A 17,413-nucleotide genomic window follows, 5' to 3' on the forward strand; every position below is an offset into this window, starting at 1 on the left:
ATAAGCTATTAGAATCTGCTTTATTTTTGTGGTATATTTTCCCCCCAATATCTCAGTGACTTTTAAATATTTTCACATTTGTGTTTTAAAAAATTTTCAGAAAGGAATTGTATCCTGACTTCACTCCAGCCCCCTGATTACTATCACAGTAATTTTTTTTTGGGGGGGACACTCAACCACTGAGCCACATCCCATCCCCAGCCCTATTTTGTATTTTGTTTAGAAACAGGGTCTCACAGTGGCCAAAGCTAAACTAATCATAATCTGTGTGTGTAATTTTTTAAACCGGAATTAGGGGACAGATTGAGGCAAAGGAAGAATATGTGAGTTGATAGATCTCGAGGAAAGCTAATTCTGAGCCTTCATTCCAATTATTCAACTTCTAAGTCTATGAACCAATAAATTGCCTTTGTTGAAGCTGGATTTGAACTTCTGTAACTTACACCCAAAATGGTCCTGAGAACTATAGTTATATAAAGAAAATTAACTTCTGTGATGGTTTTCCTCCATGCCCAAACTCACAGATGGCAATGAAGGAGTCACACCTGTTATATAGAACCTTTTCCATCACAAGAGGAAGGACTGGGAAGAACTTCTGGGTTAGTACCTGCCTTGACCAGAATGCACACTGTCCTCAGAGGCAGCTCAGAGTAAGGATTGCCCCCAAATTATTTCTATGCCAAGGATCAAAGCACCAGCATTTTGATAATTAAATTTCTGCTGTCTATAGAGATTCCATCAAGAAGACCTTCTTGGATGCAATATTATTTTCTAGTTACTTTATACTTCAGCTTTCATCTGGCCTCAATGGAGAAGGAAGGGACTGAAATTTAGGGGAAGATTATAAAAATTTTTCCTTTTTCTATTTTTGGTATTGGAGATTTAACCCAGCAGTGCTTTCACTACTGAGGTATATCCCCAGCCCGTTTTACTTTTTGAGACACAGTCTCACTAAGTTGCTTAGAGCCTCAGTAAATTGCTAGGGCAATTTTTTGATGGCCTCCTTGTGATCCTCCTGACTCAACTTGCCAAGTTGCTGTGATTACAAGTATGTGCCATGCATGTTAGTTTTGGTCAGTTTTGATTTATTTATGGTTAGGGAATATGGGCTGAGTTGTGTCCACGGAATTCATATGTTGCTTGATGTCTTAAGCCGCAGAACCTCAAAACGTAAATGTATTTGAAGACAGGGTCTTTGAAGAGTGTAGTTAAATTGAGTGAGGTCATGGGGGTTGGTCCTGATCCACTATGATTGATATTCTCATAAACAAAGGAGGTGAGGACACAGAGGAAGACTACTCGGACACAATAGAAGACTTCTACCTACAAGCCAAAGAGGAGAGGGGCCTCAGGAGAAATAACACTGCTTGCTAGTCAATCATCAGGGTCTGTCAAGTCTACCCATTGGATTGTGAGATTCTTGAGGACAAAATCTGCTCTGTACTGTCTGCTTATCTCCATTGTGTTGTTTAGGGTTCCCAAACTTGGTTAAGCATCAGAATTCTGGATGACATTTTTAAATTATATATTTTTTCGACTACCATATCATATCTATTGAATTAGAATATACAAACGTGTGGGCTAGAAAGGTTTTTTTTTTTTTGGTACTGGGGATTTAACTCAGGGGCACTCAACCACGGGAGCCGCATCCCCAGCCCTATTTTGTATTTTATTTAGAAACAAGGTCTCACTGAGTTGCTTAGAGCCTCACTGTTGCTGAGGCTGGCTTTGCACTTGCCATCCTCCTGCCTCAGATCTGAAGCCACTGGGATTAAGACCTGTGCCATTGTGCCTGCCTGGCTAAATTTGTATTTTTAATATGTTCCCAAGTTGACTTTGTGAATAATGTTGTTGCTTTTTTCTTTTTCCCCCATTTTATTAATGATCATGTGACCGTTTCTCCCAAACTTCTTACTTTGCATTTTGTTCTATATTCCTACTGAGCCATTCATTATCACAATATCTGAGGGGTTTTTGTTTTTGTCTTAGTAATATATTTAGTTATGCTTTCTTGAAGTAAAATAGTGATTCTTCTATATTGATTATGCACTTCAATAATTTTTTTCTTGAGGTTGTATGTGCTAGGTTATATTATGCCCAACTTCTGAGAAGCTACAAAAATGTAATTAGGATGCTTTAATATATGTAAGAACAAAAACAAATGAAGGGCTGGGCTTTTTAGCTCAGTGGCAGAGCGCTTGACTAGCACCTGTGAGGCACTGGGTTCAATCCTTAGCACCACATAAAAATAAACAAATAAAATAAAAGTATTGTCCATCTACAACTACAAAAAATTTTTTTTTAAAAACCCACAAAAACAAATGAAGCCTATCCAGTTTTTTCCCTGAAAGCTGCTTTCAGCATTAAAATGTCCTCTTCATCACTATTTCCAACTATGTGAAGAACATTTGGGGAAAGATAGCAGAACATTTAATTTATTATAATTATTTTGTGACCCAACCCTATTAATATGGATAAAAGTTGTATGGTAGGACCACAGGTCAATGTCATGTAGAGTTTATCTTGGAAAAGGAGGAGGTAATATTTCAAATTTGTCTGGTCCCCTATCTTGTAAATTTAACTTATATGCTTTTCATTTGACAAAAAATTGACAATTTTCTTTCCTGAAAAGAAAAATCAAACTTTTTTTTTTTACTCTAATTAAAAAAACATCTCCATGCTGAAGCCTTGGGTCTTGGTTTCTACTGACAAAAAGGAAAGCATGATTTTAGCAAGGGATAACAAAATAATTAACAACCCTTAAAGTAAATTCTGCCATGGTTTATATGTGAAATCAAAGGTGGTCCTTTTGACCATATTTAGATAAGAAAACAAAAACTTACTGAATATACCTGCCAAACTGATAGAGTCAATGGATATTTGCTTTGTGTCTATCGAATCAAGCATCGTATACAATCTGAACAGATAAAAAAGAGACATTTTGGGGTTGGGGTTGTGGCTAAACAGTAGAGCGCTCGCCTAGCACGTGCAATGCCCTGGGTTTGATCCTCAGCACCACATAAAAATAAATAAAATAAAAGTATTGTGTCAACTACAACTAAAAAAGTAATTTAAATAAATTTTAAAGAGACATTTTTCCTGCTTTCTCGGAGCTTTCAGTTTAGATAACAGAAGTCCTGGTTTAGGGAGGAAAGAAAAAAAAGAGGAACACTTACCTGAGCTTGGAATGGAAGCAGAGACTAGAGTATATGAGAGGAGGTCATGCTCCAATAGCACATCCTGGAGGGACCACTTACTGGGTCATCAGTGTCAATAGCCAGGGGTCAGCTGCGACTTGGGTAAACCAATGACCATGACAGCTTTCAGTCCAGTCTTTGCTGTCCACGCTCACTTCATAAAACGCTGGTATTGAAACCAAATATTATCTGTAGGCTACTTTCCTCTTCTGAATGTTTCATGTGTTCATTAAACAAATATTTTATTAAATGTATTTATAACATAAGGTCCCTTAAGCAGATTGAAAAGACCACAGTATGAAGTGATATATTAGCCAACAATGATTAAATATTAGTGTTTCCAGACTTGTGTTTGCATCTCTAGGGACAGCGAACTCACTATTTCTTCTATTGAGGTATTCTTTCTTTGAAAAATTCTGACTACAAGTGGTTCAGTTTTTAAACTAAAATATGCCTTATGATACCTTAATGTATTTTTATTCAACCTCTTTGGGGCACTTGTAATAAAATGAATCCCTCTCCCACATACTTATAGGAATTTTTTAACCCAAAAAATGTAGTGAGAGTTTCATTAAGTTAGGAAAGGGTTAGGAAAGATCTGGAAAGTTGAAGAAAGTAGATAAAGAAGAAAGTAGTTATTTTCCCAGGACCTATTCTTATTGGTTTTGGTTTGTTTGTTTTGGTACTGTGCCACAGTCTGGCTGGGCACTAAATCACGAGCCACTCAAGCAGGAACAAACTTTATTTCCAAAACTCCCGAGAACGCCAAGCGTTCTCCCGGGACACACCACACCAACCGGAAATCCCTCCTCCGGAAATCCCTCCTACCGCACTTCCCCAACCAATGGGAACTCTCCGGGAATCCCGTGAGAGCTCCAAAGTAGCAGGCCTAGGTGGACAGCAGGGGTCTAATATCCAATTGAATGCACATCTTAACACAATCATTATCATCTCAATGGCTTGCTGTCCTCACCTTTCAACCAAAAATGCCATGAGTCATTCCTACTGGGCTATGGCTCTCAGTAGTACTGGGGAGTGAATCCAGGGGCACTTAATCACTGAGCCACATCCCCAGCCCTTTTTTTGTATTTTATTTAGAGACAGGGTCTCACTGAGTTGCTTAGTGCCTCAACAATGTCAATCCTCCTGCTTCAGCCTCTGGAGCTGCTGGGATTACAGTTGTGTACCACCATACCCAGCTCCTATTCTTAATGTTTTCTATTTCTAGTCTTTTTCTTGCATATTATTTTTATTCTATTATTTTATGTGATTTTATCATCATATGTACAAATGTACACATATGCCTCTACATTACAATATGATTTCTTTCTATTTAGTAGGAGAAATTCATAATAGAGAATAAGTGAGCAGGTACTGGAGACAGACCTCCCTTCAAATGTAAGCATTATCATTTGTTAGTATTTATTTATTTATTTATTTATTTATATTATTTAAACTCTCTCAGTCTCAATTTTCTACTCATATAACATTAAAATAACCTAGAACTTCTTGGGGCTGGTGTTAACATTGACTAGTGTAAAATAGTTAACATAGTGTCTAGAAAATAGTAAATTCTAAGTAATGATTAAATTTATGTTTATACTATTCAGATATAACTATCAAATATAAGACCATTCAAGCTATATATCTTGGAAATCTTATAAACTTTACATTCACATCTTCCTTAAATATTACTCCTAGATGGTAATCTAAACAATTGAAAGCAGGATTAGATTATATTCTCTTTTTTTTTTTTTTTTTTTTTGTGGTACTAGGGATCATACCCAGGGCTCACACATGCTCTGAAAACACTCTGCAATACTACACAAGAGCTACATCCCCAGACCTCTCCATTATTTTCTTCTTCTTTTTTCTTATTATTTATTTATTGGTACAGGGGCATGAGCACAGTAGTGCTTTACCATTGAGCTACATCCCCAGTCCTTTTGATTTTTTTATTTGCAAAGTTGCTAAGGGTTTCACTAAGTTGCTGAGGCTGGCCCTGAACTTGTATCCTCTTGCCTCAGTCTCCCAAGTGGCTGGGATTACAGGTGTGTACCACCATGGCTGGATCCATTATTTTATTTATATTCTAAACTTATTAATGCAGTCTAATCTATTCCTGTTTGGTGGTGTTTGTTTTTGCAACCATGTTTTTCCGTTGATTCATAGCCAAGTAAATCTCCTTTATTTTTCTCCCTGAGTCCTGCTGCTAAGTCACATATCTTTCAAAGCAAATTTGGGCTGTTGGTATTTGGGTACCAAGGCAGGATCTCACAAATATTCCCACCAAATTATATATTATTAGATTTTGTCCATGTTTTAATTATTTTTACATCCTGATTTTATAATCCAAAGCCTTCCTTCTCTCATGTAACCTGTTTTTAATAAGTCATGCCTTCTTATAGCTTTATCTCACTCATTGATAAATATGTTCACACCAGGCATTGATAAATATGTTCATCACCACTGGGGGCAATCACTCAATCACTTACAAAAATATGATAATATATCCCGGAACCTACATTTCTCCATCTGCTTCACAAAGATATAAAGGAAGACTGAATGCCTTGCTATTTCCATTGCCCTGATATGCAGGTTTGCTAACTCTAACAGAGGAGAATATATAAAATTGGGCTAAATTACTTATCCTTTTTGAACTTATATGTTTTCCTAATAACCACTTTTCAAAAATGTTCACAAACTTCTTATAAATATAATGTAGGCTATCTACGCCCCACCCACCAAGCAATGACAATTTCAAGAATCTAAAGTTTCCAGGTTCTACCATTTTCTTAATATAAGGCATTTCTGTCCTAGCCTCCCCCAACCCCCCACCCCATTTTTAAAAGGTAATCAGTTAAACACTCCATAATATCATTTAGAAGGTCCCTGGTAATAATTCACTGAAGTCAAGAGACACATTTGCCCCTAGACCAGTTAGGTTCTCCCAGTACAGTGTATAGGTTAAGTGCTTGACCCTGTACCTAAATAGGTCCTAGCTCAGGTCCTAGCTCTACACTTTTGTAGTTGAGTGGTCCTGGGCAAATTATTCAACCCTATAATAATGCATGTTTTTATAGTGTTGTGATGATTAAAAGCTTGAGTGAGTATAAATATTTAGTGTTTGATACCTACTAGGTCCTCAATAAATTTCTCTATATCTTTTTATCTGTTTGTCTTTTCATGTTTAGCCAAAATCTAATGGTCTTGACTTCATTCAACACATATTTATTGGGTCCTACAGATCCAGCAGTGAACAAATCAATGTCCCTGCCACATTCTAATGCAAAAGAGAGAAAATACTTACATCTGTAAAATAATGGCAGTCAGTGATTGCATATGCAAAGTCTTCAAGCCTGTAACCCCAGGGACTCAGGAAGCTATAACACAAGAGGATCACAAGTTCAAGACCAGATGGGTAATTTAATAAGAACTTAACTCAAAAAAGGGCTGGGAATGTAGAGCTACCCACTCGTGGGTTTGACCTCCAGTAAATCCCCTCCCCCACAAAGAAAGAAAAGTCTGGAGGTCAGTGAGTTGTTTTTTGTTTTGTTTTTTCCTGTGGTGCTGGGGATAGATCCCTCATATGTGGGGTGAGTGCTCTACCACTGAGCAACATCCCCAGCTCCAAGATCTATTTTTAAAAGGGCAGTCAAGGCAATCTCTGAAGAAGTGACATGTGAGCAGAGATATGAATGAGTCAACAGGGAAGAAACCTAAAAGAATAAAGAGGCTTTGCTCTCTTTTTCATGAATGAATTTTATGTGTTCAAAAAAAATGGGCCTATTCCTTTATTGATCTTCCCTCTTATTTCATGCTAAGGAAAAGCACTTTGGGTTCTTTTTAGCCTCTTTCACAAGTCCCAGTTCATTTTGTGCTTTAGTGTTGCTGAATTTTTATACATCAATGCTACCTTCATATATTTATGCTTGATTATGTGTCCCCTTTTACCATCTTTTGCGCATGCTGTTTTAAATTCAGAGCCTGTCAGTGAGTCCCTGTGCAGCACACTGGTTTCTTTAGTTTCCTCCCCATTTTCTTGCTCATTAGAATCATTTGTGTTTGCATAGGCAGAACACTGCTTAAATCAAACTCTAAGAGCGCATGGTTGCTTTTCCCCAAGGTTCCAATCATTTCCATTTTACCTACTGGTTTCTGTCAGAATTGGGTCCTGAGCAGGAGTTCCCCTTAATGCTTACTCTGCCTTCTGGGAAATGAAATTATCAGCAAGGCCAGTCAAGAAATTGTCAGTGTTTTGCTTTCTGAGGAATGAAAGTTTCTGCAGATACTAGGAGACTAAAATCCCTAACACTAAGATATGTGGCTGCCTTGTCAGTTTTGTGGTCTGCAGTAGAAAAGAATCCTTCTTTTTCTCCTTCTGGCCAGAAAGTCTATAACATAGTCACATAATGCTATTTCATCTCTGTGTTTCTTATTTTATTCTAGATTTTTCTCTAGTGTTTCTCCCACCATAAGTTCTTGGATTTACATATAGGGTCATAGCTTCTAAGTAGCAAGGCCAAGTCACCTACCTTCCAACAGGCTTGGTCTAAATATCATCAAATTTGATTGAATTATACTTTTACTCATGAGCAAATTGTGGCCTAAAAATGATATTTCATTTGCTTAAGGTCTCAAAGCTTGTTAGGGATTTTATTGTGACTGCTCAACAGCTCCCCCCCACCGCCCCCCCCACACACCCCCACACACATTAGGCAAGAAAATTTCATCCCTACGGTGTGACTTTCCATGAGTAGTTCAGGGATTTACTTCCACTTTTATGAAACGGAAATAATGATATCTGCCCTTCTACCTCTCAGGGCTGTTGTGAGAAGAGAAGAAAAGTATTATAATAATAATTTAATGATTTTAGTTTTCTGTGGATTTTTATTCCTTCTAATTTAAGTGATGTGCATTTTAAATTTTAATCTGTGTTGAAATGTGCTTACTTTGTTGTAGTTTTACAACAAATTGCAGGCTGTATCCCCGCCCCCCCACCCTCCAGATGAAAAAGGATAGGTTCTGGCATTCCTGAGACCCGGGAGGTAATCCTTGCTGCTATGACAATACATCCTCTTAACCTTTCAGATTTTAGTTTTCTCATCTGTTAAAGGAAGAACATCCCTTTCTCTTTCAGTTGTGAGAATTGACACAGAAAGGCATTAGAATCAGTGGTTGTTTTTGTTTTACTTATTATTTTTTCTTTATTCCTCCTCTCTCTGTGAGATTTTTGATGGCAGACAGTATTTATTTATCTTTGTATTCCTCGAGTCTCATATTCAATAGCTACACAGTGTGTTTGTTGAATGAATTATTTACCAAGGTGAACAATGTGGAGTGGGTCTGAGGGTGGCAGCACGTTGTAGGTCAATGTTTTTTCCCCACTCTACTCTTAAGAGCCAATATTGAGTTTTGTGAAGATGGCTGCAGGAGCTGCAGAAGTGATGGGGATGTAGCTGGGGGTGAATCTTGCTCCGTATTTTGCTTTAATCAGAGCCAACATAGTTGTTTCTCATTAATATATTGGGCTGCTATGTAAGATTGCTTTTAGAGAAACAGGTTTTTCAGCTAAGAGAAAGTTGAAACAAGAAATGTACCTGGACAGAATGTAGGCTCTAAAAGGAATCTGAAAGATTCAGCTTCCAATACTTGTTTTACTGTTAGGCACGTTAACCTTTCTGTCTCACGTTTTATTTATTTACCACGGGACTGATAGCATTTCTGGTTGGTTGTAAATGGACAGGCATCTAGCTACCACATGCACACCTGCTGTTTCCCAATGTATGTAGCCAAGGATTCAAAACTTGGATCCAGGCGGCTGCATGAATCAGGAACAGGTGCATGCAGGCATAGCATACCTGGCTTGACTTTTCTCTTCCTCAGGTTCCCTATGGGCCACACAGCTGCCAGAGACACCACTGCCAGGGCTGAAAAACATAACTTTAAAAAATCAAACGTGCTATCCAGAAGAATTTATACTCATAGCCTAGACACTTTCACAGAAGGAAATGTTTAAAAACAAAGGGATCTCCCAGCTCTAGATCCAAACTGTCACAGAGAAGAATAAATACCTCCTGGAGGCAGGATGGGGAGGAGCAGGTGGAGTCAGAGGCAGGGGTCCCAGTGGTGTCTCTCCTTCCATCTCCCAGTGTTCCCATCTCCCTGGAGGGTTATTTTGAGTAAACCCCCACTCCCCAACTCCATACTGGAGATTGAATCCAAGGCTTCATGCATGCTAGTCAAGCGCTCTAAAACTGAGCTACATCTCCAGCCCTGGAGGTTTATTTTGAAGATTAAAGTAGGGGTAATACTCAAATATTTAATAATGTATAAATGTTTGGGCTTGGGCACCAATAGATCAGAACAGATGCTGGTCATAAACTACCAGAAAGCCCTGCCAGTGCACGCCAGTTGAATGCCAGCCCTAAAATAAAGTAATATTAAAATGTCCTCACCATATTTGACACATAGATGGTACTTGATTAATGTTCATCCCCTACCCTGCTCTCCTCTTCCTCTTGAATTAAATTCAGTAAAAACACAAAATGGCAGCTCCAAGAAGAGTTAACTCCATGTAACAAAGAAGTCAAGCTTATTGTTTTATTTGTACACTATATTAATGAGGGGATAATTTCTACTGCCAAAATTCATTTTTTGGTCTATAGTAAAATGGATATACATTTAAAAAATTAATGTCAGGACTGGGGACAAAAGCTCAGTGGTAGAGTGATTGCCTAGTATGCTCAAGGCCCTGGATTCCATCTCTAGCACTGAAAAAATAAAATTAAATTAATGCCAAATATTCCCTGAACTAAGCTGTTAACTAGTTACATATCCTAGCTATACCCAGTGGGCCTATTGTCTCTCTCCTCTGACTTACTTTCCTTACAAGGAAAGGCTAATTCCTAGAACTAATGGTGGAAATGAAGACCACTGTTCCTTAACCATCTGGGTTTTTCTCCCCTCTCCTCCAAGCCATTGTGATGCTATCTTTCCTAGGAAGAACCTTTGCCAGAATGAGTCATTGGGAAAAGAATGTGTAGGATTCCTTAGGTAACTTAGCTTAAAAAAAAAAAAATGTTGAATTAGCCTTTGGAAGTGTTTTTTATTAGGTAGTACAACCAAGTTAAGCATGAAGGACATCTTTATAGTCAAAGTTTAAAAAAAAGTTAAACTGGAATGAACTTATTTGATGGAGAAAACAGGGAAGGACAGGAAGCATGGAGTGACAAGTAACTGACCAGCTTCACCATTTAGTGAGTCCTTTCTGGTCTCATCATCAGCTCATGTTTTTGCTGGGTACTGGCAATTTTGTAACAGCCCTTCTCTTGGTGTGGCTCTCAGCAAAGATAAAGGAAATTTGGCTTAGTGGTAGAGTGCATGCTTAGCATGCATGAGGCTCTGGGGCCAAGCCCCAGCACTGGAAAAAAGAAAATTCTTTGCTAAAATATATTTGAATTAGAATGGTCAATACTGTTCCATATTAGCTTGTAAGATTTTAGGCATTTTGAAAAAATTTTCAATTGTTTTATGCTATTAAAAGTACCAAAATAATAGCAAATATTTGAATAATTATTTTTTGCCAGGCACTATATGTATTGATTCATATAACCCTCACAATGACATTGTAAGGTATATGCATTTATTACTCCTCTTTTATAAATGAGGAAAGAAAGAGTTAATTTAAATATAAGACTCCCTAACTTGCTCAAAGACACATAGCTTGAAAATGATGGAGCTGAAATCTAAACTGAGGTAGTCTGGTCGACATTATAACCTTTGAAATTATGTTATTTATCTAAAAAAGAAAAAAAAAAGAAATTTAAAATTTAGCATTAATCAAAGTTAAGTGACTATACACTATTTATACAGTCATTTTCAGACCTCTTTCAAGGTAAGGGAGAAAAAAAAAAGATAAATCGTCAATATAGTTTATATTTTTTAAAAATAACATCTGTGACTTCTTTGTATGGAGGTGTCAAGCACTTCAGTGTGGTGTTTTAAAAGCATTTGCAGAGTAAAGTGACTTCAAATGGCATTTACCAAATTCTGGACCTAATGGAACTGTAGAATTTTAGGTAAGAAGCGAATTTATAAAGAGATTCAACTGGGTATTTTCCTATGGGATGCTTATTAAGCATCAAGACAAGAAATACCCCCTACTTTTCTGTGGTGCTGGGGTTCAAACCCAGGGCCTTGTGCATGCAAGGCAAGTCCTCTACCAACTAACTATATTCCCAGCCCAGAAGTTCCCCTTTTCAAAGTATATATTCTTTTAAGAGTTAACAATAATAGTAAAGATGTTTCATATTTTAAAATATGAACAGAGTAAATCAATTGGTCGAAGTAATTATTTAAGAACTGAGTATATCTTTTATATTAGGTAGAAAAAGTGAAAAGGTAAACAAGATGAAATCTTTGAAAAATAAATACTATGACTATTAAAAGCTTAATTTTATTATTGTCATTTAAAAGATCCTTGCTTAATAAAAAGAAAGAAAGAAACAGGCACAGTGGTACATACCTGTAATCCCAGTGCTGGGGAGGCTGAGGCAGGAGGATTGCAAGCTTGAGGCCAATCTCAACAATTTAGTGATTATTTGGTCTTGTTCATATATAAATAAATAAGTAATAGGTTTGGGATATAGTTCAGTAAAGTGCCCTTGGGTTCAAACCCTGGAAAGAAAGGAAGGAAAGAGGAAAGGTTTAAGAAAAGAAGGAAGGAAACTTTCCTATTATTAGGGAAGCAGCCAGGGGTAGAGGAACACCCCTGTTAGTCCAGGTATTATGGATGTTGAGGCAGGAGGATGGAAAATTTGAGGCCAATCTGGGCAACTTATTGAGACCCCTCATTAAAAAAAAAACATAAGGGCTAAAAGTGTAGCTCAGTGTTAGAACACCCGTGGGTTCAAACCTCAGTAGTGTCACTAAGTAAACAAATAAATTAAATGAATAAATGAAGCAGAACCAATCATAGGCATTCATATCCAGTCTACACAGTAAGTTATTTGTGATGCTTTTCTTTTAAATGGGCTGTACCCCAACAATTAACAACACATTCTTCCAATAAAGTTTTAACAGGAAAGCTGTCTAGATAATTCTTTAATAAAATGGTAGGCAGGTGGTGTTCATGTATTCTCAAATAGAATTAAGAAAATACCATTTAAATGAAAGTTTCATTAAATTGTTAACTAAAGGAGAGTAGAGTTTCAATAAGGTTACTACAGTGAGCACAAAGGCTTTTTTCAGGAATTATGTATTACTAGGGATTTTGAAACATAAACAACAACAAAAAATACATTTAAAGTGTCAGCAGAAAATCAGAACATCTCCTTCCTTGGAAATTCCTATTAATTAATTTACTCTTTAAGATAACATTAATATAATTTTCTGGAATTTGGCAGGACAAAATTGGTTAAAATGTTTTTTGGCTCCTGGAGGTAGGGTTTCGGGCTTTGAGAGCTCAGTGAGTCATAAGTGAGCTAAGAAAGAAATATGGTACTTTTTGCATAATGCATATTCATCAAAGATGTTTTGCCTTAAATCCAAAATGTTAGGGTGCAAAACATAACCCTTGAAAAAGTCTCATGGAATTTAATTTTTGAGGTTCCCTGGATTTATCTTTACCTTGTTTAAATTGTTGGGACAGAAAGGGTACAGGGGAGAAGGGCTGACCCAGGTAAAATGTAATGGTCAGCTGACATTTCCACTTTTCCAAATTCACTAACAGAAATGCTTTAACTTCTTGCCTTCCTTGAGATATTTTCACCTGTGCCCAAATACACACACACATACACTCAGTAAAATAATTAACAGTAAAAACTAGAAAGTCCTTCAGCTAATTGCCTCCATATGTGCTTCTGTTTACCTAAAAGAAACACACGTAAAAACTTTGTAATCCCAGCAGCTTGGGAAGCTGAGACAGGAGGATCTCGAGTTCAAAATCAGACTCAAAAAAAGTGAGGTGCTAAGCAACTCAGTGAGACTCTTTCTCTAAGTAAAATACAGAATAGGGCTGAGATTGTGCCTCTGAGTTCAATCCCCAGTACCAAAACAAAAGGCAGTGCTATATAATATTTGCACAAGAAGTAGCCTTAATATTGAGTTAAATATTTTAATGATATTCATGATTATAGGGTTCTAATTTATTTATTTCATAAATACTTTCTATTAGCCAACTATAGCTAGGCACTGAAAAGACCACTATTCTCCAAAAAGCTTTTGAGAATAGGTAGAGGGTTTCAAAATTACCTCAGTGTGATTGGTACATTGCCATTCTGAATAATATCCAATACTGCTACTTGTCGTGTCATACAAAGTAGATAGCCTTTCCTAGTTCCAAGAATGTGGACTGATGGTAGAGCAAGTGCTTGCCTAGCAGATGTTTTAGTAGTTTATTTTTTTTCCCTCCAAACGTAAAAATTGAGACTTAAAAAAAAAAATGAGCTTTTACTGACTTGTTGCCTAGTGTTGTGGTAGTGCAGACCTGTGATCTTAAGTACTCAGGAAGTGGGGGCAGGAGAATCCCAAGTTCTAGGCCAGCTAGGGCAACTTAGTCTCAAAAAATAAAAAAATAAAAAGGGTTGAGAATATAGCTCAGTGACAGAGCACCGCTGGGTTCAATCCCCAGTACTGCAAGGAAAAAAAAAAGAAAAGACTGTTGTTTCCTAAAAAGGCCATGACTCACCAAAAGAGCTGGCTTATGCCAGTAATCCTGGCCATTCAAGAGGCTGATGCATGAAGATTGCAAGTTCAAAGCCAGCCTTAGCGAGACCCTGTCTCAAAATAAAACATAAAAAACAGACTGTGGCTCAGAGTCTAAGTACCCCTGGGTTGATTACCTGTTATAAAAAAAAAATGACTCTACTAGGATAGATCAGGGTTTTTTAAAGTTGTGTTAAAATGCAGAGGGTTTCTTATGCCTCCCTCCTAAAATTTAAGTGTCAAGGGTAATAAGTAAAAAAAATCTTACAGCTGGGTTTATGGAATTGTTAGATGAAAAAAGGACTAGAGAAGAGGGCAGCTTCCAAATTTACTAAATGCCACAAATATGGGGATTTTTATATGTAAAATTAGGAACTTTCTGGTAAATTAAAGGAATTTGTCAAAAGGATCAGTTGCAAAACTGAAATAAAAACTGAATAAACCCAACAAAACCTAACACAATAAAGAGACCAGTACACACACAGGGAAGAAAACCGGATAAAGTCTCCCCTCAAAAAAGAGACTAGCAGGACAAAAGAACAGATACATATCATTATGTTCAGTGACTGAGATACTTAAATGAAAGTTAATTTTCTTGCACATTTAAAAATAAATTGACAAGAACCTGTCACATATTTATTCTATAACCTCACCATAGTTGAAGAATTATTCAATCATTTTCATTACTTTTATGAGTAAAAATACATCTTCAGAGGAAGAATAACAAGAATAAGTTCTATTTGAGGGAATTTTTTATCTTTATGTCCTAATTAGTTTTGTGTATTTCTTCATAATTTTATATGTATATGTATATCCTTATTTCTTTTTTTTTTTTATAAATATTTGCCCTCTTTATCCACAGATGATTTATTTCTCTGGGAAGGAGTATGTTTACCACTTTCCATTAGCACTCACAGCACTAGATTGAGGAAAGCAAGATTTCGATCTCTGATGAATAATTGTCTTTATTATTTTTACATTTTGAAAACTGTCAGCCTACAATTTCAGTAAAAATGCAAAGTTAAAAATGCATATAGAAAACAATGTGCAAGTTTCTCTGACATTAAATCACTCTGTCTGCCAAATGGAGCATAAATAGCCTTCTAACAGGGGTCCTATGCAAACAGTGGGTGATCAGAGAACACATGGGCAGTAACACCAAGTTATACTGCTGCTATCAAGGACAATGTATTCTGAATTCTCTTTTGTATTTCTTTTGTGATACTGTGCTAGACCACAAATATATAGACACAGATATATACATTTACATGTGCATATATATATTTTACAGAATTTAAATAATTCATTCAAATAAATTATTTAAGTGATTTAAAAATTCCTTTGTCAAACAGATTAATGGAACCTTGTTATTCAAAAGATAAATCATTTTATATGAAGTGGCAAAGACTTCAAGGGCTAATAAAGGTTTTATAAGAGATAAACTTTTAATGAATTAATACTTTTGTGTATACTTATTTTCTGTATACATAAATATGCACATATATGTTTACAATTATATTTAGACCAACATTTTCTGACTTTCTAAAGAAAACAATAGTAATAGTATTTGAATTAAAGTATTTAAAATGATTTGTGTTTAGGAGCTGATGTATAATAATTCACCAAATAGAACCCAAGTTTTAATTAATGTGCTCTAAATGTTATTATTTTTATAATGAGAAAAAAAATTGTAACATATGAATCCAGTAGTCACTATTCTTGAACACTTTTATTCACATCATTTCCTAGGTTTTGAAATGTATTTGGCACTCAAGATTTTCTACTGCGTAGATTTGGACCAGAAAGATGTTTTGTTGTACAAAATGATTGTGAACTAGCATTTGTATAACGAGACCTTAAGACCCTGGGAAAAATTTTAAAGATTTTTATGAAGCTCAGTACACATTCTTCAGCTAAATTTTGGCATAGTTTCAATTTGAGACTCTGCTGAAATTCAATTGGTTTATTTTGTAATTAAAAACAAGGAAATCATAGTAACAAAAATATATAATGTATGGCACTTTTTGTTTATGATAGAAACATCCATAAAGAAAGAAACATGTTCTAACTTTTCTCATTACCCCAAAGGGAATTGCATCTTTAATCACACAAAGCACAACTGCTTTCTAATTTTGTTTAAAGTGTTGCAGTACTTACAAAAACCAGATCAGGTTATTATAAATCTAGAGCAAATTAGAATCATTGGCCTCTGCTCAGCTCTATGTGAGGGTTCTATGTATATCATAAATTTAATGGTATATTAAGACACACATCTGTTTCAGCTTTGTAGAAGTTAATAATCTAACTACAGAGTATTTAAACACTTCTTTCATTAACTGGAAAATTCATGCAGGAAGAGACTTCCCTTGGTTATAGGGTACAAAATACTTTACTTCCAAATTTTGATAATCTATAAATTTATCCAAGCAGTTAAAAATAGTTTTCTAAGTATTCAACCTAGTCTCTATTTTTGATATTACATGATTTATTCCTGAATAAAAATATTCAATATATGCATATATGTGAGCATTATCATCTCAAATCTATACCTGCATAAAATAAACATATATGTAATTATAAGTGTACATTATACATATATAATCATATAATCATAAGTTTATATGTATGTGCCTGTACATAATCATTTTGAAATAGGGCATTGGAAAGAAAGTAAATATTGAGTAATTACATGAAAATGTCAAAATTCATTCTTGTAGATATTTTTCAGATTCCTTACTAGATTATACAACTTTATTTTTAAATCTGAAATGATAGCCTTCCTGGAATTCATATTATTTAAAAATAATTCATATTCTTGTGTTCCATGAACATTTACATTTTATAGTCAGCAATTATCCTCAACTTTTTTCTAATTTTATTTTAGCAAACTATAAATATTTTTTCTTGTTATACCCATCACCTTTTTCTTTTAGACATGCCACTCTGCATACAGCAATTCCCTAGTATTATAATGAATTATTGTGTTTCAATTATCATTAGATAATAAGCAGGAAATTAGTTTTTCTTGCAGTATATTTTATACTGTCTGAACAATTAAAAATATGACTTGAGAGTTGGGGATATAACTCAGTAGTAGAAGATTTGTAGCCTGCCTTAGGCTCTGGGTTCAATCCTCTGCTTTGCAGAACCAAACAATAACAACAAAAACGAAACAACCAACCAAACAACTCCCTGCCCCAAGAATATGTGATTTGAATTTGGGCCATTAATTCAAGTAGTTAAGGACATAGTCCTAATTAAACTGGGGTCAGAGATTAAATTACATTTCCAAAATGATGGTGGGCACTCTTAATATACTAATCATCCTCTTTAGTTATATTGTAGATTCGTGATTTTGGTAAGCAGGACAATTTAAAAAGAGTATGGATGATTTGGTAAAACACATTTCCATCACCAAAACAAAAGCATTCAAAGAATATCCAGGTGATGGTTCAGCAATTTCTTTTTAATGTAGAGTTACTGAACAGGTTATTTATGTATTTTTATTT

At 35.7% G+C, this 17,413-nt stretch overlaps 1 protein-coding gene and 1 long non-coding RNA gene across 35 annotated transcripts in view; one reads left to right on the forward strand and one right to left on the reverse strand.

Moving 5' to 3' along the window:
- Adgrl2 (adhesion G protein-coupled receptor L2) overlaps positions 1-17,413 on the forward strand; it is a 644,234-nt gene that overhangs the window by 427,000 nt on the left and 199,821 nt on the right. The window lies entirely within an intron of this gene.
- LOC131424146 (uncharacterized) lies at positions 6,351-11,977 on the reverse strand. The gene is made up of 3 exons (XR_009226695.1): positions 11,725-11,977; positions 9,059-9,127; positions 6,351-6,580 (listed from the first exon to the last, which is right to left on the reverse strand). It is a non-coding gene; the product is annotated as an uncharacterized LOC131424146 (long non-coding RNA).

Source organism: Marmota monax, unplaced genomic scaffold, assembly GCF_021218885.2.
Source record: "Marmota monax isolate L192 unplaced genomic scaffold, Marmota_monax_Labrador192_F-V1.1 WCK01_AAM20220418_F8-fsc00046, whole genome shotgun sequence".
Lineage (NCBI taxonomy): Eukaryota > Metazoa > Chordata > Mammalia > Rodentia > Sciuridae > Marmota > Marmota monax.